Genomic DNA, 22,570 nt, shown 5'->3' on the forward strand with positions numbered 1-22,570 from the left:
CATACTGATTTTATGATGGCATCACGTTTAGAAAAAGGAACATGTTGAATTTTTAATTTAAAAAAAATGGCCTTGCTGCATTCCCAGTAGGAATTATATTAGGACACTTCTCAAATTAAGCACACCCAGGCAATTATTTTATAAAAGCTCTTAAATAGCCTTGATAATCTTATTCTAGTGTCGGTCATTTACTTGATTCAGCATTGCCATAACCTAGTGTCTTTCTAATTTAAATGTATTGCGGCTTCTTCTACAAAAATGTAACCTTTATTATGATCAGCATTTTAATCTAAAGTCTAATTTGTTTATCTGAATTTTATTCTTTTTTCATAGTGTACATTATTACACTTACTGCAATTTTAAGAGAACATTAAAGATGCTCGCTAAAATACTCAAATGGTTTAATCTAGTTTTATATTGTTTGCATCACTAAACTTCTATTGAATTCAATTTGGGAAATGCAAAATAATATCTCTAGAGTTTTCTTCACATGTCTATAAAATACAGTGGGGCAGAGATCCTCATTTTACAGTAGAGTTGTTATATCACAGAGTCTGGATAATAATTGGACCTTAATGGTAGACTTGAATTTTAATTATTCTGTTGAGACAAGGAACTAACCTATCTGTTACTGTTTCAGCTACTGATAGAATTTCTCTCCTGCATTTTAAAAAAACAGAATTTTGAAGGGGTGCATAGCTCCAATGTGATTTCTTTATAGAATACAAACTTTCACAATTCCTTTGGACAATAAATAATAAAATTACACCTTTGACTGGAGGTGCTAGATGCCATAGGGAATCTAATTTTTTACTAGTTAAATTGGGTGACCTATTTCCTACTGTGCCCAAGAATTTGGACATTGTATTTGGGAAAACTACGATAACTAAATTTGGAAAACTTGGAGTTTGCTTGTGTTCAAAAAGCAATTATTTTCTCCTGCATCATAACCGTAGAAGTTAAAAGCTTGTCTATCTGCAAAGGTCAGGAGACTGAATAGGGTATTAAAAACAATTATTCAGAATAGAAAATGAAAGGGGTTTTTTGTCCATGCCTTTTAAAAATTATTTTTAAAAGAGCATTTGAAGCAAAAATTGGGAGGTAAGTTAATAAAATATTAAATATAAATAAATTTCAGTGATGCATTACATATACATGTAATACATGCAAATTGTGTAAAATATAATTTTAATAATGTTTGTTTTAAAATCTTCATTTTAAGGGGTATTATCCAGCTTCGATGCCACTGGTCTAGTCTTTATTTTCTTACCTTCTCTTGGTTTTCTATTAAATATAACTGTCACGCCTTAAAAATATAATAGATGACTATTTCTGTCAAGACTTTGTTAGAATTTATTTGAGGATTTTGTACAAATTAGCATATCTATACTTTCTGTCATTCACTCCAGGGGAAAAAAATATATAGAGAGAATAATTTTAGATTAGATTATTTCTTTGCTCTAGTTCACTGTGTGACTGTGGAGCTCATGGTGCTAGAACAAAGGAAGGGCTCACAAAAATTAGGGTAGTCAAGGCTGAGGGTTTAGAAGGATTGCTTCCTTTGGTGGTGGTTGAGTTGGTTTGTTTCAGTTTAATTTGTGTGTGAAACTACTGCCTAAGATAAGGAAGTTTCTGTCTGGGAAAATGCATCATCTGCTAGAGATCTACTGAGGGAGAACAGAAATATTTCGTCTCTAATCACCAACACCCCTTGCTGGAAACAGACCACTTGTCTGGAAACAACAAAAAATGCATGTTCCCTTTTGAAAAGCTGTTGCCCAGGTCTGACTGAAGCATTGGTTACCTCAGTCTGCCAGTTGAAGATTAAGAGTTTCTGTAAATGTGAATAACTTAATCACTTCACTAGTTTATTGTCGTATTGGCTGGTTAATTTTAGGTCTAATATTACTTTAAATTTTGTTAAGGTAGCATTAGTGTGGTTTGCCCAATCCTTATCAATACTGAATCACTAATCAATAGAACAGTAAATTCTGTCAGGCTTAAAGTGACTGCTTTGCCTAAAAACGCCACTTCAGCCTGTCACTGAGTGACAGGAGAGTTAGAAAAAATCTTAACCATGGATGTTATTTTTTTGTTACTATTTCAAGAATATTGATAGAAGTGGAACGTAAACTATGGTACATTGTCAAATTTCATATTTATTATGCTGGCGGTATTCATTCCAGGATCCAGACATTAAAAAAAAAAATAATACAGGGCTTAAAATTGATACGTATTACAGAGAAATTGCAAAATAAAATATTTCTATGGAGTCTGAACGGCTTCAGAGTAAGTAGCTAAATGTAAAATGAAATAAGAATTTTTTTACTGTCTTACAGTTAAACACACAAGTTTGTAGAAAGCTGGTGAACTTGTATATTAATTAATAAATTTATACTAACGTGTTAGCTACATAACACTGACTTGTGTACAAATACTTCATGTACTGTAAGGTTAAGGAGTTACACCATCCTTACTGGTTGTACATGCACTGTCTGTCTGTCCCAACATGCAGTAAGTAGCCTCAGATAAAGCTTACAACTGGTTAGTAACAGTGTCCTACGTCATTTGCCTGCAGTTGTCTGTCCATATTTTTCATACAAATGTTTCATGTCCCTTCAGAAGCAATCTTCATGGGATCGGGGCTTTTCAGACAATGTCAGCATGTTAATATGCTGGGGCAGGAAGAAAATGGTTACAGTACAGTTGCTGAATGAGCTTTACCTTTAAAGCAAATTTGCATAAAGTTTAAAAGTCAGGAGAAAATCATGCAACAGCTGTATTCATGTTGTGGCATAAAATAAAATAATAATCTAACATGTAAACAAACATTAGCATGAAAAGTGGGAGAATTGAAGGGGGAGCAGGTGAATTTTCATGGATTGGCAAGCTCCAAGGGCAGTTTAATAGGAGCTAAATGGAATAATTTCACTGGAGGATGTAAATAGGAATACGGAATGGAAAAATATATAACAAGGTCAATTAACTGTGCTGCCAGGTTGCTATACCTGATTAATTCGGATGAGCGAAATGATCACTTTTAAAGATTCCTTCATGGAAATAACATGATTGAACGAAACAAACACAAATTAAGCCAGCTCTCAGAGTTTTTAAGGCCTTCTGCCCACTGAACTAATACAGTCCTAAACTAATGTTTACACAACTTGTGAATAAGTAAAAACCCAAACCCTTTCCAAATTTATTAAAAAAAAATCTTCCTAGTCAAAGAAACCTCAGTCTGCTTCAGCCACATTGGAAAGAGACATGTACATGTTACAGACTGCCTTGCCAATGATGAAAGTAATTATAGACCTTTTATGTTTTACTGAAGGAAATATAATATTATTTGATCTTTCTTGGGCTGTCTGGTTCCTTGGTCTGCAAATGTCCCTTTTGGACCTTAGACTTTTAAACAAAGTTGGCATCCTCATTACTACATTAATGTATGCCTGCATTATTTTTCAATAACATTGTTGTTCCAATCATTCAGGAAAGCTAGATCTTTTGTCTGACTCCCCCACAAGATAATACAAATCTGCTAAATATACATGGAGTCATTCCAGCTCGCCATTTATATCAACTCCAGATAATTTCCTGTATCAATATTAATTCCAAGTGGGGACTGTGAAAATCAATGTTAGTGGGCCTCCTGGTTACCATCCATTTTCTTATAAGTAAATAAATAGAACTCACTTAAATATAAACTTTTGTATCCTCTGATGTATAAATGTGATTTATCACAGTACATTCAGGGCAACTAACACTGTGCTTAGAGCCAACCAGCTCCTAGTCCAATCTGTACTGGATTTGCCCACTAGAAGCACACTCCATTCCTTTTTCTGCATGTCTGCATAAAGCATTGTGCTCTGCTTCCATAGCAACTGCTATTGCTTGGGACCATATCTCTATGCATTCAAAAGGCACCTTGATTTACATGGGTTTTTCAGAGTAACCAGTAGGAAAATAATTTTTTGTATTTTAAATTCCATTGACACAGAAGAATGAATCAAAGCTGCTGGGACCATAAGCAAAGGAGCCTGTGCCAGGTAGAGAGGGTTTGTGCCTTCTGTCTTGATCCAAATCTAGCAGTAACACACTGATGCCAAAATCAGAGAAAGAAGCAGCATTTGTGCAGCTGCAAATTTATCAGTGTTTACTGAGGAGTAACTGGCAAATTTTGTCAAGCTGAAACTGATAACGGGAAGGAGGTCTACTATTTAAAATAGCAGACAGATTTCAGGCTATTTGTTTATTATTTCCCCATACTTTCTACTTATCCCCTTTGTCACTCAAGGTGCTTTGTCCTGTTCTAGTGCCAGCCTGCTCTGTTGAAGAAGGATCGAATGTAGGTTGTATAAATCCATGGGTTTGACTGAATGTAATAACAGTTTTGAAGAGCTGGAAGTGGGAATGAACAGTAAAAGGGTAGAAAGACTATTGATTTCTATGTATTGATAAAAAGAAATTGTCTTTCGCTCTGGGAAACGGGAATTTGCAAATTTTGGTGTTTTTTTTTTTTTTTTTTTTTTTTTTTTTTTTTTTTTTTTTTTTTTTTCCTTTATCCCACCTGTAGTTTTCCTAGTTCTGCCACCAAGACAGGCACAAGCACTTTTGCCTTGCACATAATGGAGACTAGAAATCATCTTGAACTGGAACCATTTCTGACAGATGGTCATGCATGTCTTCATTCTCAGTATTGTGGCAAATCTGATGGGCATAGCAACAGTCAGCAGGCAAACTTAAACTGGAAATGCAAGTAAGGCAGCAAAAATGCATGGCATATATTTCATTTTTGCAATCATTTTCTTAAAATTTTTTGCTCTAAATATCAACAGCCTTGTTAGTTCAAAATTTTAAAAAAATGTATTCCCTATATAAAATCTTCAGAATAATGTCTAGTTATTAGTATTTGTTGAAAACTTCTGTTTATTTTTTGCAGTTGTTGATTTGTGGGTGCTCAGAAGTAATTTCTAAAATTGCTGTGTCATTATAGGTCCTAACTTCATTGAGGTCCATTGACCCTGCAGCATGAAATTCAATTTGGACTGCTAGACTTGACGCTCCAGTGTATACAAAGAATTTGAGCCAATTTAATAGAATTAAATTCTAGATCAAAATAAATGAGATACATCAATATTAGCCACCCTTAAGCCAATTTAAGAGCATCTACACAAGGGATTTCACTAGTTTAAATCAATTTAAGGATTGATTTAACTAAATTGCTACAATTTCTTTCTGTAAGCAGAGGATAAGTTATGTGAGTTTTATATTGGGAAGCTCTAAGCACTCACCTGCACCACCAGGGATTTCAAATGTTATTGGTGTGAGGAGGTGTTTTCTAAGAACTATCATCAAGATTAAGACTATTGTATGATGTCTGGGGGATGGGCACAGGTGACAGATACAGGGGAAGCTGGGTACCACTAATATCATTATTATATATGTATATGCATCTATATGAATAATCAAGGCAAGACACACAGACCTGAAATTACTGGGTCTGGCAAACCTGTCAGATTCAAGAAAGGATTATGAAGCTGTTATGATGCAATTGCTGGTGGATAGGAAGAGACTTTACGGTAAGTTGAAGATATCAAACAGTTTGATTTTGTGGGGTTTTTATCCTTGAATTGCTGAAATACAAGATTTTTGCAGGTATGTTAACAGTGTAACTCAAACACTGTTAGTGACAAAAATAATTCAGCATCTGTTCAGCATCTGTTTAGTCCTGATTCGGAGAATGAATGATTAAATGTCTTTAGTGCAGATTTAGTGCAGCTTGACGAAGAACAGAGCTCAGAGCCCAGCATTCCAAGATAAGGGACTGGCCTTGTGATGTAAGCACAGTATATAAGACAGTAGGAACAGCCTGCACGCTAAGGAGGATCCTGATTGTGTGGGTGAAGTGTCCATCTGATTGGGACCAGTTCCACGGTTTGGGGTCCAGCCAGCTCAGCATTCTAAGCCAAAGGTAAAAGTACACAGTGAAGAAGACTATGGGCCTTCCTCCAGAAGACCCCAACGCACAACCACTGGACGACAGTACGCATGCGGCAAGGGGAGGAGACTGATGATAATGAGTTCTTAGAAATAATTAGAATAGTAACGCCTTTTCTTAGAATTAATTATAATAGCCCAGCCCATATGAATGAATATGTATGCTTTATCTCATAAATAGATGCTTCTTTTATGACCTGGTGTGCAAGTTAGAAGGAGCAATCCCCCTTGCACCCAGCGCTGCAATAAACATACCTGCTTTATAACTTTCCATGAGTTATGGAGTTTATTTCTGTGCCTCAGTCCTTGACTTTCTGCTAGGAATACTAGACAGGGTGTCAATTAAGATAACTTTTAGCAATGCTTATTCTGCCTGTAGACAGCTATTCCCTCGGACCTAGGTAGTCCTGCCTTCAGTAACACCTAATGGCAAAATGTCCTGTCATTAAACAAGACGAGGTCTGAACTGATGTTTCGGTTTCAGTTCAACTACTGATGTCCGTCACTGCCTGTGCATGCTTAGTAGTCACCATGTGTAGTCATGGCAGCATGGAACGCCATGGAACTGGAAGACTCTGTGTGTTTGTATGCATATGTCTGTGTATAACGTACCCCAGTACTTATCAGGCTCCTAACTTTCATAATTCTTTTTGTTTGGTTTTTTTTTTTTTTTCTTCTCTGACAGAACTGCGGCAAAGGTGTCACTGTGTGAAATAAGTTTTCATCATTGACTTTATGTTTTCACATTCATTTTCAGCATTGAACTGTATTTAAGGAAGCATGAAAAACTAAGACCTGAATATTTCAAAAGCTGTCTTGAAAGTGAAGATGGATGCCTGAAATGTAAAGGTTCGTCACAGAAGGTTAAAGAACCCCCTGGAAATCCTTAACTTCTTAGAAATCCTTAACTGTAATCCAACGGTTATTGAAAAGGACTGAAATGTAAACTGTTCTTATTAAACCCAAATAGCTACTTTATCAAGTGAACTTTCACTTCTAAAAGTGCCGTATCAAGTGTATGGGATGCAGGTGCTGGCAGCGGGGCCAGCAGGGTCGCCTGTGTGAGAAGAGGCCAGGACTGCCCTAAGCCAGACACAGCTGGTTCCAGCCGGCTCCAACCAACCCACCACAGGGTATGGCTGAGCCCCTCAGCCAAGATGATGGTCTCCGAGAAAGTATATGTCAGATAGGGTAAAAAATACCATGCAGCTGTTAGAGGAGGGAGGAAAAGATGTGAGAGAAACAGCCCTGCAGACTTCAAGGTGAGAGAAGAAAGAGGGGGAGGAGGTGCTCCAGGTGCTGGATGGGGGGTTGCCCCTCAGCCCCTGGAGGCACCATACTGGAGCAGGCTGTGGAGAGAACCCATGCTGTAGAAGTGCGAGGAGGAAGAGCAGCAGAGAGGAGCTATTATGGACTGACCACAACTCCCCATTCCCCATGGCCCTGTGGGGGCACAGGAGTGGCAGAGGAGTCAGGAATGAAGGGTTGAGGTTTGTCCTGGGACGAAGATGAGTGGAGGGAATCTAATTTAGTTTTTGTCCTTGTTTCTCACTATATTAATATATTTTAATAAGCAATAAATTAAATTAATTTTCATCAAGTTGAGTCTGTTTTGACAGTAGTTGGTAAGTGATTTCCATGTCTTCATCTCTTTGTTTCAGTTTGTCCCACCTGTTGAGGAGGGTGGGTGATAGAGCAGCTGGACGGGAGTCAGCCAGCCAGCCAAAGTCAACCCATCACGTCAGAGTGACTTATAATAACATGAAATAAGTATGTCTTAGAAGGACAAAACTGTAGTATCTTTACTTTCAACAGAGGTTCTGGAATTTCATGGTCGTTATGAAGACAACAACAATACTTTAAAATGTTCTATTGTGGTTTGGTTTATAAGGGTTGCCAGGAGAGAATAAAAATGTGACTGGTCTTCATAACTGCCACTGCAGAAAAAATGGGAAGTACAGGTTTTTAACTTATATAAAATACTTGACAGGCTGTGATGATGAGAGTGTAAAGTGTTGATCGTGGGCTGTCACTTGTATTTTCAACAGTAATTTAAACGAAAGAACCTTAAGGGAAGGAGACAATTAGATTCTGAAATAAACAGTTTTAAAAGTCTCTTTGTAGTAGGTGTCAAGATTGGAAACAAATCCTGAAAAATGCATACACATGATTGCTTCCTTTGGTCACAATAAATCTGACCCAAATTGTGTATTTAATTTATTTAGTTCATTACTTTTAGATTGATTCGTTTTATGCTATGATTAGGTATAAAACTACTTGACACCTTATTTGGCATAATTACATTCAACTGACAAGAAAAAAAAAAAACTAACACAATGAAGTTCTTTCTCAATTTCTCTTTTTACTAATCTTGTCACAACATAGCAACTCCATCGAATAAAAAGTTTTACATGTTTTCGTTTGGGTTTTGTGGTTTTTTTCAGACTTGTAATACCTAGACTTTCTATCATGTAGAAAAATACAAGTTTGCTGGAACACTATGGAAATGAATATAAACATGAGCTAATGAAAGGTGATTTAGGTTTTATCATTTGTTTGATAATAATATCAAAGTTGGAGGATAACCTAGATAATGAGGAATTAAGAAAGATGATGAAAATGGTAAAGCTGAAAAAGCATTGATATGGAACGATTGGTATCATTAGCTTTAGAAATCAGATAAACAATGTGAGAATCAAAAAAGGTTCTTCTGTCAGGAACAGGACAACAATTAATTTAATTATAAGGTGAGAAACTTAAACCTAATGAAAGGACTGTGTGTAATTAAACCACAGTAATCACTGTAGTGAAAAATTTGTGGGTACAAGAGCTCAACATAGCTCAGTCCTACACAGCTGCAGGTAGAGCTTAGAAATTAAACTTGGTCTGCTTCAGAAACTAGGTAAGCCTTTGGCTCATCGCTATTTGTGCTGGGAAAAACTATTATTGAGACCCACTACTGTCCAACTTTTGATACATATGATACTGATAAGTTTACATTTTATACTGATAAGTTTTACTTCATTTCCATTATTCTGTCTTCAAGGTTATCCAAATGTTCAGTGTGAAATACTGCCTAGCCTCTGCACTGATTATATCTTACAATTTTTTATCTGATTTCTTAAGCACATTCCAACTTGTTTTATAAAGGTCATTAAGGAAATACTAAATGCCATCAGCCTCAAGATATTCCTTATGAGTTTCACAATTATTCTGTTTTCAGTTCAATATTTTTCCTTTAAATATGGCTATTTTCATTTAATCTTTAATCATTTTTTTAGTTTATAGTGCTTGTGCTAACTCACATCTTTATGTTAAATAAAGATTTTTCCATACGATGTTATATCAGATGACCTAAAATGTAATGATTTTTGTATTGCCTTTGGGGTTTTGATTTATTATATTTCCTTTGTTTCAAAGCCCCCTTGTTTTTGATTGTCTTGTTCTTTCAATAAAAACATGTCCCACTCTTTTAGAACTTCATTTCCAATATGAGCCTCTATTTCTGTGCATTAATTTTTATTTTTTTTCTATAGGACCAATGGAAGCATCACTGTCAGAAAAAAAATAGGGAAAAAAATAAGTATAGTTGTTTTGAGTAATTCCTAGATTGCCTTTAATATTTTACCCTGTAAAAAAAGATGCATTTTTCCCCTCATGTTTTTATTCATTTTTTCATTTTTATTCAATTTATATGGTTGAAGAAACTGCTCCTATTTGTTTTTAAATCCTTTACAACACTGAATCCAGATTGTTCTTTGGGAACTGTTACTGACCACTAAGACCAGCTTTCTTTTCTCTGCCCTCTTATTTATTTATTTGCTTGTTTATTTATTTTATATTCATACCATTTTTAGGCTTAATGTGTCTTCTGAGGTGCTTATTTACCAATCAGGTCTGAAGTATTTTACTGAAAGAGATACATTTTCCAGATAAACATTTACATCTTTTATAAAATGTACATATATAAAAAAGAAAATCCCAACATTCCAGTCCAGCTGTCTTGATTAATTTCTTTGACTTAGAAGAATTGTCTATTTTGAATTAAAAAAAAAAAAAAGAGACAGGTTTTGTCTATCTCACATTATTTCCTTCTCACCCAAACCAAGATAATTTCCCTAGTAGTGAATTATTGTAGCATTGATGAGTCTTCTCCAATGCAAGTAAAAATAGCATCCACTCTTTTTAATTCATTGATATTCTATAAAGAAATCTGTTGAATGTCATATTCCAAAGTTATCTAAGCCTAGCCATAATTAAATTAACATAAAAAAAGCTTTAGAAAATTATTTATCAACATCTCTCTCAAGAACACAGGAACTATCATAATTAAACTGAACATTTCTGAAAGAGATCCAAAAACTCTGTGCTTCAGAGTTTAGCAGTGTTTTGCTGTGATACCCAGACACAATGTATTGTGTGTTATGAATGCTATCAGGCCTGGAATGAGCACCAGCTTGGTGATACTAGGATACTTGATCTATCCATCTGGTGTTCCCTTACACAGGGACAGCTCCCACCCCACCCTGCTTCTACCCCAGAAGCACACCAACTTTTATTGTACAGCTAGAGCAACAGATCTGAATTATTGCCTTGCTCCAGCAGCACTGAATAAGTGCAAGGCTGCTTGATAGGAACCCCTGTGTTGTCCCACTCACAGGATTTCCACACTTTACTATCCTTTTTCGTGTCACTTTACCCTCCTCTTTGCCACCTTTGCACCTCTTTTTCTCTGCCCAGCCATTTCCTAGATAACTGTCCCCATTTTATCACACCTGTACCCAAATTTGGCATTTTTGATACCTTTATCTACGTAATCTTGCCCCTATATAGTATCAGTGGTAGTTCCCCAGTGATCCCCTCCAATTATCCATGAGGCTTGGCTCTTGTAGCCACCCATGAGATACCATCATCTGTTCAGCACTATCTCTGCCTCTTGTCCCATATACACACTGTTGGCTGTCATATCCATCAATTCCTCATGCCAAGTCCAGTGGTTTTTGTGTCCCATTCCATCAGTGTAACCACAGGCCTGTGACCTGGTCATTTGCTGTAGCCTTAACAATGTCGAAGACAGCCTGTTCCATAAACCCTTTAGAATAGTATTTCTGTAACTTTTTCTGATATACTGGTATGGGCCAGTCAATAGGGTTACGTTTATTTAATTGCATATATGATCCAGCATGACCTGTACTGTCAAATGTTAATATACATTTTTAGTATCACTGTTCTTTCCCTTCACAGCAGCTTCCCTTGAAAGAGCTGGAGCCAGAATATTTCTTCCATTAGTCCCACTTTTATCAAACATATTTGGAATACATTGACTTTGGATTTTTAGCCCTCATTCAACATAGAAATTTTATTTATTTATTTTAGTGGACTTTTTTTTTGGCCTAATAAGGATTCTTATAATTTTGCTTGAATAGAAAAGTTCAAACACCTTATTGTACAGTTCCTGTGACATATTCTGAAATTAGTCACCTGGGAGTGTCTTTGAAGCTGATGCTTTGATGTGTCATTCATTTTCTTCCGTGTTTAGTTGCAATTGCTTGAAGGTCATTGTATTTTGTCCTTATTCCACTTCGTTGTAAATTCACTTTAAGCCTCTAGAATCTCTTGTTACCACTGAAATGGTAGAATAAAGTAAACAAATGAAGCCATGGATATTTTAAGGACAAAGAAAAAACAACAAAGTGTCTAATGTTGACATTTCTATGGTTATTAATGATTCATATTGTACAATAGTTGGATAACAAGTATATTGACTTTCTTTCATTTTATTTTGAATTCAAACTCTCCAGAGATGCTTGGTAGATCAGTTTTATCTAAATGTCAGTATTCCAATAAAATGGAGTCTTGTTATCATCTCTTCTTGATCAATACACCCATGTGGGAACCAGGCACCCAAAAAGTCAAATCGGTTCATTGTCCATTGTAAGAGACAGATATATGGTCAGCTGCAGTTAGCCTGAAAATAGAAATGGATTTAATGAAAAATTTTGATATTTCATCATTCATTTCCGCTTGACATTAATTATGAGAAGACCCACATCTTATCAGCAAGATCTGAGCAGCCCTTTGCTTAGGAGACTCCAGCTGGAAAGTGGAAGACTCAGGTTCAAGTCTGGTTCATATTTTACATAAACCAAGGAATTAAAAACTGAACATATATGTCCTACTTTCTAAATCAGTGCTCTAACTGATTTTTTTTACTGTTGTAGTTGCTCTGGTCCTCATCTCTTCAGTTTTACTAAAAGTTTCGTCCTGGGTCTAGTGAAGATCTGATTAATTTTGTTAACAATTTTCTGCTAAAAACAACAGTGTGTCCCCTAAAGTTTCCAGTAGCTCTGCTATTTGCGCTGTAAGTATGTCCACGAGCCAAGTCTTAGAAATTATAACCTACAGTAAGTGACTATATTATAAATTTCAGCTACAGCTATTATCCTTAGGGTGTAATTTCTGAATAAACGGTTTTATTAATAAATCTTATTAAGGATGTTCTAACATTGACAAACAATTTAAATGACAGCAGAATTTTCTCCAGTATTTCAAGATAACACAGAAATTTCAGATTTAGCAAGCTGGGATATTTCATTCTGAGGGATCTGCATTTCAATCCAGACATACAGTATTTTTCCTTTTTCTCAAAACCAATCTGATAACATGGAGTCAAACATATATTATCAGTTTCTTCTAACTAATCCACTCTTTGTCAAATACAGTCAAGGTGACCACAGCTAATCCCAGGTGCTATAAATCACTTTTGCTTATTGACCACGTGTTCTCAAAGGGATAAAATTCCAACATTAAGCAACTGCTTTATTGCTCTTTTCTCCCCTTGCTATCATTTTATAGCATTCTGCACAATTGATGATAAATCTTTTATCAGCTAAAATAGTAATAGAATTTAATTCTTCTTGCAGATAGGAATTAGGATTTTGTTGTTCTTCTGTGCCACATCATCTGGGATAATGGTAGTATTGTTTGAAGCAGCATTCACATTTTTTTCTCTTCAGAAGATGTCCATGTACTAAGTATACACAGTAGAGTTAGCAGAAATAAGCCATGCACTGTCCCAGAATTATTCTAAGGCAGGAAAATTATTTTTTTTTAATTATGTGGGATATATATGTATATGTTTCCAAAGGTAAAAGTGTGTATATTTTACCTTTTCAAAGGTATGTAAATACACCAGATTCTGTATCAGTATTTTTTTGATGGTCTTTATTTATACTTTATTTACATATACCAAACCCCCCACCTTTTCTGAAGATGTGAGAAATTAAATACTGGCATTGAATTATATTCTGAGTCTGGCTATAATCCTCCCTACAAGGATTTTAAATTTTATTTACATTATCAACAATGAAACTATCTTAGAATTATTTCCATCTGGCTTATTTTCTTTATGTAAGATGCTTAATTCTGAATTTAGCATGCACAGCACACAATGCTTGCTGTTTATACTGCTAAGAACAGAGCATCTTAGCTTTGCACTGTAAAGAAGGTGCCTTATTGTAGTGGAGGCCATCTAAAATTTTCCTTTATTTTTCATTTTATGAAGAGGTTTTTGTATAGAAACTGTATTCTTTAAACAACCAAATGATTTGTGGTATCAACCAAATGCGCCTGTGCTATGACTTTGACTTGCATTCATGAACAGATTGTAAACCTGTTAGCGCCTCTGTTACATTTAAAATGGACCATTTGGAAGGATTTCCTGGCACGAAAGAACTACACTTTTCATCAGAAAGTAAAGCATATCTTGGAGGGCAGGTCTTCTCTGCCGGAGACTAGAGTCAATCAGAGAATAAAACAGCCCTTGCTTTTACCAAATTTCTATAGAGATGTCCAGTTGCAATTAAAATAAACACTCCGCGTTCTCTACACTGCTCTCTTATATTTAAGAAACGTATTTAAGAAACATGCAGATGTGGCACTTCAGGGCATGCTCTAGTGCCCAAGATTGTTGGTTTGTGTCTGTGGTTTTTTTGTTTTGTTTTGCTTTGTTTTTTTTTGTGGTTGGACTCCATAATCTCAAAGGTCCCTTCCAACCATGAAGATTCTGTGATTCTTTTAATATTATAAAACATAAAGAGAGCATAGGTTTGAATCCTTTATGAAGACCTCTGGTTCATTTCTTAGTTATTCTATTAAACCATTTTTTAGGTTTTTATTACATCAATATAATTCCATCAATATAATTCCATAAATATAATATAATATTTCAATATAATTAAAATAACCTTGCATTGCTCACTTCCAGTGTGGATTAAAATTTAGTAATTGTATCTATATTTATGTATGAAACCCTCAGATCTTCAGAACTACAATAACCTTTTTTTTTTTTTTTTTCCCCCAAGTGTTCTAAGCACTGCACTAAGCTCAGTAAAAATCATGTCTGTTTTTTGTAATCAGGTCACTTCCACTCATGTGCCTAGCTGTGGATTTAAATACCTATGTTTAGGAAGCTTCCTTTGAAACTGTTGGCCTTTGGCATCCATTCTGCATTTAATTGATCAGATATTTATTTTTGAAAGCTGTAAGATCAAGGATAGCATCTGGTCAATTTTCTGACATTTAAAAATTGCTGATGCCTAGTAACATTAGGGTAAACAATCTCCAGCATTTCTTTTTCACTGTAACTTTGAAGCTGAAGTAGTTTCAGAATATTTAGTAGTTGTTAATATTTTTAGCTTCAAACTATTGCATTAAAATGTTCTGAGCTTTCAGGATTAAAGAGAAAATGTTTTATTAGCAGGAAGATGAGTTGTATATTTTTGAAGAATGGTCTATTATTATGCAGCATCATTAAAACATGATGGATTCCATAATCATGTTAGCTGATATGTTTACAATGTATATATCTTGTCTGCAGTGCAAGAATACAGTTTGTTTGAGACCAGTATTTGAACCGACGTTATTAATCATAATTAAATTTTCTCGTGTGTTTGCACTGTCTGCTGGAAGAAATGTCCACTTATTTTGCCTTTGGTGTTTTCTGAACTGACTAGTAAAGCTGCATTGTCTGCAAGTCCCCTTAGATTATGAAAGAGTAAATGCCTCACATTGCTTAAGGAAAACATCACCATTCCCTGGTGGGTTGTAGGTTTCTCAGGGACTTTTTGTGGAGCCCTGTGGATGTGTTGGGAGCTGAGTCAGACTGAAAAAAACCACCTGAATACATTGTTTCTTAGCCCATTGGCTCTCTAGCCCTTTTTCCTGTACAAACTCCAACTCTGTACAAGAAAAGGTCAGGAAAATAGCTGCTTGTGCTAATGCAGTAATTTTTACTGATGAAAATAATTAACTTTTCCCCTTTACTGCCTCTCCTAAGAGCAGAAACTTTTTATATAAAAATAATTTCCTTTTTGTCCCAAATAAATAAATAAAAGAAGATTTTTGTCTAAAATTTTGCTACTCAGATCATGAAGAACTTGAACTGAAAAATTGGGCAAGTTTTTAATGGAAAATATGTGTTGGGTTTTTTTTTTATTTTGGATGAAGATATATGTTGTCTCCTTGGTGTTCTATTATTACAGCTGTGTTTATTAACGCCAGTATATTTTAAAAATGGTCTATGATATCAGTTTGACCAAATTTGTTAAGAATTTATAATCAGATCCTTCTAAATTTAAAACTTTAAAGTAGTAAAATTTTGATTTTTACTTTTATTCTAGTTTCTTCCACTTAAGGTATACAGCCTGCTCTTCTTTATATTAGCAGAATATGGTGCAAAACCACCAACATTTAGAGTTTAAATTGCACTACTGATATTATAAAGTAAGGAACAATGAATGACAATTGTCCCAGAAAATTCAGGATAACCTATTCACACTTGAATTAGATAAAATACTGGAATAAAGAAAGGTCTTTCCATTGTGTTTATGGTATTTGTTAACATTTTTTTTTTAACAAATCTTTTTCAGTTCATGGCTTTAAAAAGTATTCATACATGCTACTTTTAACACAGTCTGTTGAATCAGTATAATTAGACACCTTCCTGTTTTCATAATTCATGCCTCCAAACCAACTCCATGATTATGCAAAAGAAAATCTATTCTTTGATTCCAGTTTACCCAAACCCTGTTTTTATACAAGTGAGATTTGCTTTATCGTATCAACCCAATAAAGTAATGTTTAAGAAATAATACTTATTAACTTTTTTCTGTTTAAAATGAATCTTGATTCTTTCATTACCATTCTTGAAGCATGGCAAAGGCCTGTTTTTTTAGTTCTATAGCTGTAAAACATGCAGGAAATGTATGCAATTACCCATCTGTTTTTTTCAGACCTAAGCATTCTTACTATATGTAAAGCTACATAGCATCTAGAAATGTGCTTGTTGTTTCAGATGAGGATGTTTTCACTGAACAGGCATTGAAAAAGCTAACTCTTTTTTTATGTTAATAGGTGGGAATGGGTTAAGGAAAGCGGCATAAGAACACTCTGTGTGTGTGTATATGTATTTATCTGGAGAGGAAGGGAGCAGGTTTATTATGGTAATAATAAAGTATGGAAGTGCTTTCCTTTAGCTATATAAGGTCATCAAGTTCATCAAGAAATAAGACAAATGTTATAACAATTTGAGGATATCTTGAATTGGCTCCATCAAGATACAGCAAAAGGATTTTAAACTGTCACAGTCAGCACTCTTATGCAGCGTGATAACTCACTTAAGAATGCTGATTTTTTTTTCTTTTTTTTAATAATCGAGGGTGCTGTATGTCAGCCATAACACTACTTAAAGTCACTGTCATATACACAAAGTCTATAGCTTCTGTGTGATTTGCAGAAGCAGCGGAAATGGCTGCTGTCAGTTTCAGAACAGATGAGGAACGAAATCTGTCACGAACCTTGAGAACTTAATATATCACTAAAGACAGTTAATTTAGCAGCCGTGACCCATGTAGGCAACAGAATTAATAGCAAATCTGTTCTGCAATGATGTTCTCCCTGCTGTGCCATTGTGAGTGCAAGTCAATATTCCGATTTCAGCAGTGTTTCCCGTGCAGCCTGCTCTGGCTCTGTTCCCCTGTCACATACATCTCCCTTGGTTTCATGGTAGCCAGCTTCCATGTTTCTAAACTGATTATGTGTTTGTTTTGATTAAGGTGTAGCATAAATCTTTGCAATTGTTGAATGAAATGAATTTTGGGGTTACAACATGAAATAGACATGGGAATGATTTCAAATCCCTTTAGTGCTGGACCCTTGTATTGCTAGTACTAGAACTAGATTTTCTCCTGATATCTTCTGTCCTTTTATGTGAAGTAAAATTAAGAAAACAGTTGGCACAGTGCTTTTGTCACAGGTGTATGGTGCCTATAATAGACTACCCTAGCAATGTTTCTAGGCTTATTTTCCGAGTTCTTCTTGCAGTGTTTTTTTTCTGTTAAGAGATCCCTTTGCAATACTGCTGAAATGGACTTACCAAATATACAGCTAGATAAAACAGCAGGAAAACCAAATATAATACAAAACCCCAGCAGGTTTATGCCCAGGCTACCTCCAATAACAGGTTTTTTGGCAGAAGGTGAAATTGTGTTATCCTGAAAGTAGTTTTATCTGTGTTGATTGATACCTAATCACTTTCACATGATTAAAATGCTGGAAATACTAATAGGGGTTTAAAATACCAAACAAATAACAATATTTCTTAATTAATTAGCCATTTCAGAGGTGCTTTATAATGTGTCTGTAAACAGTGATGGTTTTAAAACTGTTGAGATTTTTTGTAATTTAAAACAGAATTTTAAGGTTATATTTCAAACTACTAAAATTTGCTAGCTTGGAAACAACAATTGTAGCAACACTTTTTGAATTACAGAAATAATGTTTTCCCTTACATAATGTATGCAAGAAAAAAGTAATCTCAGCCCTAGTTTACATATTTAATAGAAACGAAATAACTAAATCTCTTTAAATTCATGTCTTCAGTTACTTTACTGTAAGTATGTGTTTGAACACTCTTATTTCAGAACTAGAGTCACATATTGATTTAACTCTGGTGCTGTGTTTTCCTTCCTTCCTTTCTTCCTGTTTTATTTTTAGCTTGGTTAGGGAAAATCAGCCAGTTTTACTTTTTGTCAAAGACTGCCGTGCTGGGTGTAGAAAGCCATGTAGCTTTCTACTGCTGCTCTGAGAGCTCAGTCCACCAACTAGAGCTACGTATGCAATGCAGGTGCCCCCAGAAGCAAAAAATGTGTTTTTTGAATGACTGTGGTTGCAGGCTTGAAAATAAGCCAAGTACATATGTAGGCAGAAAGCCAGATGAACTGGTGTAACTAGAAAAAGATAAGTAACAAAAACTAAGTAAGATTTCAGGCATACAAGTCCTCTGTCAGATCTGAAATCTCAGATCTGGAAACAACATAAGCTCAGTTCAGGATGAGAACAATTGTTATGCATTTAACTAGACATATGTCAGTAAGATCACCTGAAGAGAAAAAGGAGACTTTGGGCACCTGTGGCATAGTAGAAGTATTATTAGGGGAAATAGAGCTGATAAGGTGTTTTTCTCCTTAGGAAAGGCTGAAGATGTAACTTTTAGCCCATGTAACACAGAGAGATTAACTAGAGATTGAGGAAAGAAGGGTCAGAAGAGAAAAACATTTTGTAAAGTATTAAAGAAATCTCTGTTTTCTGGGCACCAGGACTGGCAGTAAAAAATGGAGGGATCATTCTGTGGGAAATGTTCTCCCCCTGGTAGCTGCTGCAGTCCCTTTGCGGGTGTGTGGGCTTTAGACCCCATTTGCCAGCTGGTGAGACAGGGCTTGGGTGGGAACCTCCCTGAGGGCTCTGATGATGCTTAGATGGCAGCAAGTCATGGCAGCATAGCTGCCAACGTGGGGCTGTTCAGAGCATCCAAGCCCCCATGGAGTGTTTGGGACTTTGGTCTTTAAATGAAGCCATTTATCCTTTAGTACCTAAAAAGTTAGTAGACAATTTTGAAGACAACACTTTTTGATACAGGCATTTGAATTTTCTGCAAGTCCTTTGTGAATTTGGGCCAGAGTAAAATTTTTTTTGTTCTTCTTATCTTTGAACCTCAAAGTATAGATCTGTCAAACATTTTAAATCAGTATGAAAACTTTGTGCCCCAAGGACATTTAATTATGGCCAAATATTCAATATTCAAATATACTCTTTTACTAGCTTTCAGGAAATATAATCTAGTAATCATAAGAAAATACGCTCTGCCATGGACATATACAAAAGAAAACACGAGGGAAAAATGATCCTATATTATGTCGTCACCATACTTCTAAATTAACATAATTGTGTTATCGTGACCCTTGTACACTATCACTTAATCTGTTCTTTGTTCTTTAGCACAGCTGTGCTTCACACACAGTGAAGAATTCCCTGATTTATGTACTGCATATTGTGTTTGGTGAAATACTTTGTTCTTGTATTTCTAAGTCTTTCTTTCATGTTTTTATAAACCTTGAATAACAATTATTTTACTAGATATGCATCCTCAGTTTTGCTTAGTTCCCTCTCCCCTGTGTACTTTGGAATTTTAACTATTTCACACCTTTGACAATTGAGTACATTTCCTTTATTTTACCTCTATAACTTTTTTTTTCTTTCCATATTCTAATTTTAACTTTTCTCTCTCTTCCCAAACTTTCTTGTATTTTTCTTGGTTTTGTCATCTTCCAAACTCTTTTTCTGACCTTCTATTTATTCTCCTATTCTCCCATTTCTTTTCTCCAATATTGTGTACTTCACCCCTTTCCCTCAATAGTCCCTTCAGAATTCAGAAATCAACATCTTGTAAGAGGATATGACCAAGATGGAAGAAAGGAATGCTCCCTAATTGTTAGAATACTGCTAGTTAAAAAATAAAGGAGTAATTCTGAGAATGTGAAGAGAAAACAGAATGCATTTTTTCTTTTTCCTGAAGCCATCTTACCTACCAGTGCTTAGACAAGAAAGGTTTAGAAAAGTTTGTGATAAGGAGCATAATAAGGCACTAGTACGCTACTTTCATTGAGGACATGCTCATTCTTATTAGGATGACAAGGAAGGGAAATGGAAGAATTCACTTGGAAAAAAAAAGTATAAGTAAAAATCATTTGGAAAAACAACAATAGAATCATATTTTCTAGTCTTACTAAAGGCTTAAATAACCTTCCAGTCCATGATATTGCTTGCCTTTTACTTTCCAGTTCAAAGTACCCATTGACTTTCCAAACGATAGCTAGGCTGTGGTGTTGTGGTTTTTTTTTCTTTTAAAGCAGTACATCAGTCCAAAAATGGGTGACTCAGAAAATTTATGACTCTCAATAGTCAATTCACTACAACAAAGGAATGTGTAGGAGTCTTTTAAACAAAGTTGTGTTGGGTTTTCCTCTAAATTTCTTCCTTCCATAAGACATTTTGCTAGCCACAACTCTGACAAAATGAGCCCAACTGCATTTGTTAAGTCCAGTAACGACTAACCACAGCTACTTGCCTCAAAGAGCATGTGCTAAACCACATGGTTAGTGAAAGAACTAGAATATGTATCTTTTTGATATATCCCTATCTACACCTGCATTGGTATGTGAAAAGTTATATATATAATAAAAAATATACATATAATATTTGATACCTTGATCTTCTGTTTAACCTATACATCTGTGCTCATTTCAGATCTCTGTTTTAAAATTTATTTTGAAAAATATGGAATACATATGTCCAAGTTGGGCTTGGGTCGGTTGGACTGAAAGACTTTTGCCTCTAGTAAACTTTCAAAGTCATCTCTAGCCACTACTATTCAGCATTATTTTCTTTGTTTTATTACTCCTGCAGTGGCTAGAAGTCGCCACACTGCCAGAATGGAAGTCATGTGCAAGACAATAATCAACTAGCTTAGTCTAGTTCTAGGGTTGAAAGATGACAGGAAAAGGCCTCAAAAAAGGGTGGCTAATATTTGTAGCTTGAGGAGCTTGTACACTCTCCTGAGACTTTCATTTATTTAGTTGCTTAATCGGAGCTTTTGGTTAAATCATATGCAAAAATATCTTGAGAACTGTTTCTAAAACAGCTGTGCTTAATTGAATAACAACAGCAGCAAAAATTCTTGATAGCTATTAGTTGTAAGGAAATTACTCTGCTACTTTGAATTCAGCAAAGCTATGAGATGGGCATAAAAGTTTTTTGAGATTCGCTTCACAGTAAGAGGAGAATCATATGTTTATGAGGTTTGACAGAATCTTCAACATCAAAATGGCTGACACAAATCCAAAGACATATAAAATTACTGTGGATAAGCTCATACATTTTTACAATGTTTGTATATGTAATCGAGTACAGAAAAGAAAGCCTTTGATTCCAGCTAAGAGGGGGGCAAAAGCGTCACTGATTTTAGTCCAAAAAGAAATTCATCAGCTTTGTAGTACACCACCTGGGAAGATAGTGTTTTTAATCATACGTGCAAATCAGATGATTGCTGTTGCTTTTGTACACCATAAGGGTATTTCTGGCAGTTCTAGAACTGAACACTGAATATTTCTCTGCATGACTCTTATGTTAAAGAATCCATATGTATGTGTATGTATATATATATTTATAAAATCTTACTGTTAATAAGTTATATTAATGTATTAATTCATATTGCATAAAGTGTCTCTTCTTTTTGTTTGTTGTTTACAACATAGTCCAAAGATCTCAGTGTTGTGAAAGTAAGATTGCATTTTCTTTAAGAAAATGTTACAAAGAAGCTGAAGGAGTAACACAATGAGCAGAATGATTTACTCATGATTCCACACTAATTCTATGGTAGAGCCCAAAATGAAACCAGAGTTTCTGCTTTAACAATTTCACATTTCACCTTGGAATGTCCTCAACTGCTTTAACTTTAACTAGATCTTGTCTATTTGGACATTATTTTTGTAGCTTCTCTTCCTTTCCTACCCTTCAAATTAAGTGAAAGGAAGGGTATGAGAAGAATGATCGAAGAGATGGCCCAGAGGGACATTTGGTAATTTTGAGCCCATGACAGAGAAAAGTGAACATTATTTCTCTTGCTTTCTTTCAGGAGAGTAGTTTTCAGTATTTAAGAGTAAGCTATTGATCATTGCTGGTGAACTGTTCCTTTTTAATCCTGTTTGGCTGTTGTTATATATGAAATGCTTGAAGTTTTGGATCAGCAACACATACTGCAAGCATTTCTATGTAGTTCAAGAAAAAGATTTATGTAATTAATACTTGTTAGCATATCTGTAGCATAAATGGAATGGTTTAAATAATTAGCTTTTTATAATGAGCTGTACTTCCAATGCATCTATTGTTTTCTTGGCCCTCACTGCATGCTTTTTTAATGACTTATCCTATGCATTAAAACAATTTAATTTTGCTTTCTTTGTATAGGAGGCAATCTCTCAAAGAAAGAAAACCTTTTGAGACAACAGTAAGAAGATACTCAATAGTATTTGTTCATCTATGTGTCTATGTACCATATAGCAACATAAATATCTTTAAAACTGTGCATTATTGGGTGAGCCTGACCAAAAGAGTCCACAATTAGAAAGGCAAAATTGCACTGAAAGAGAAAAAAAAATAATTTACAATTGTAGCCTGC

The sequence above is a fragment of the Calidris pugnax genome, unplaced genomic scaffold (assembly GCF_001431845.1).
Source record: "Calidris pugnax isolate Ruff unplaced genomic scaffold, ASM143184v1 scaffold13, whole genome shotgun sequence".
NCBI classification, from domain to species: Eukaryota; Metazoa; Chordata; class Aves; order Charadriiformes; family Scolopacidae; genus Calidris; species Calidris pugnax.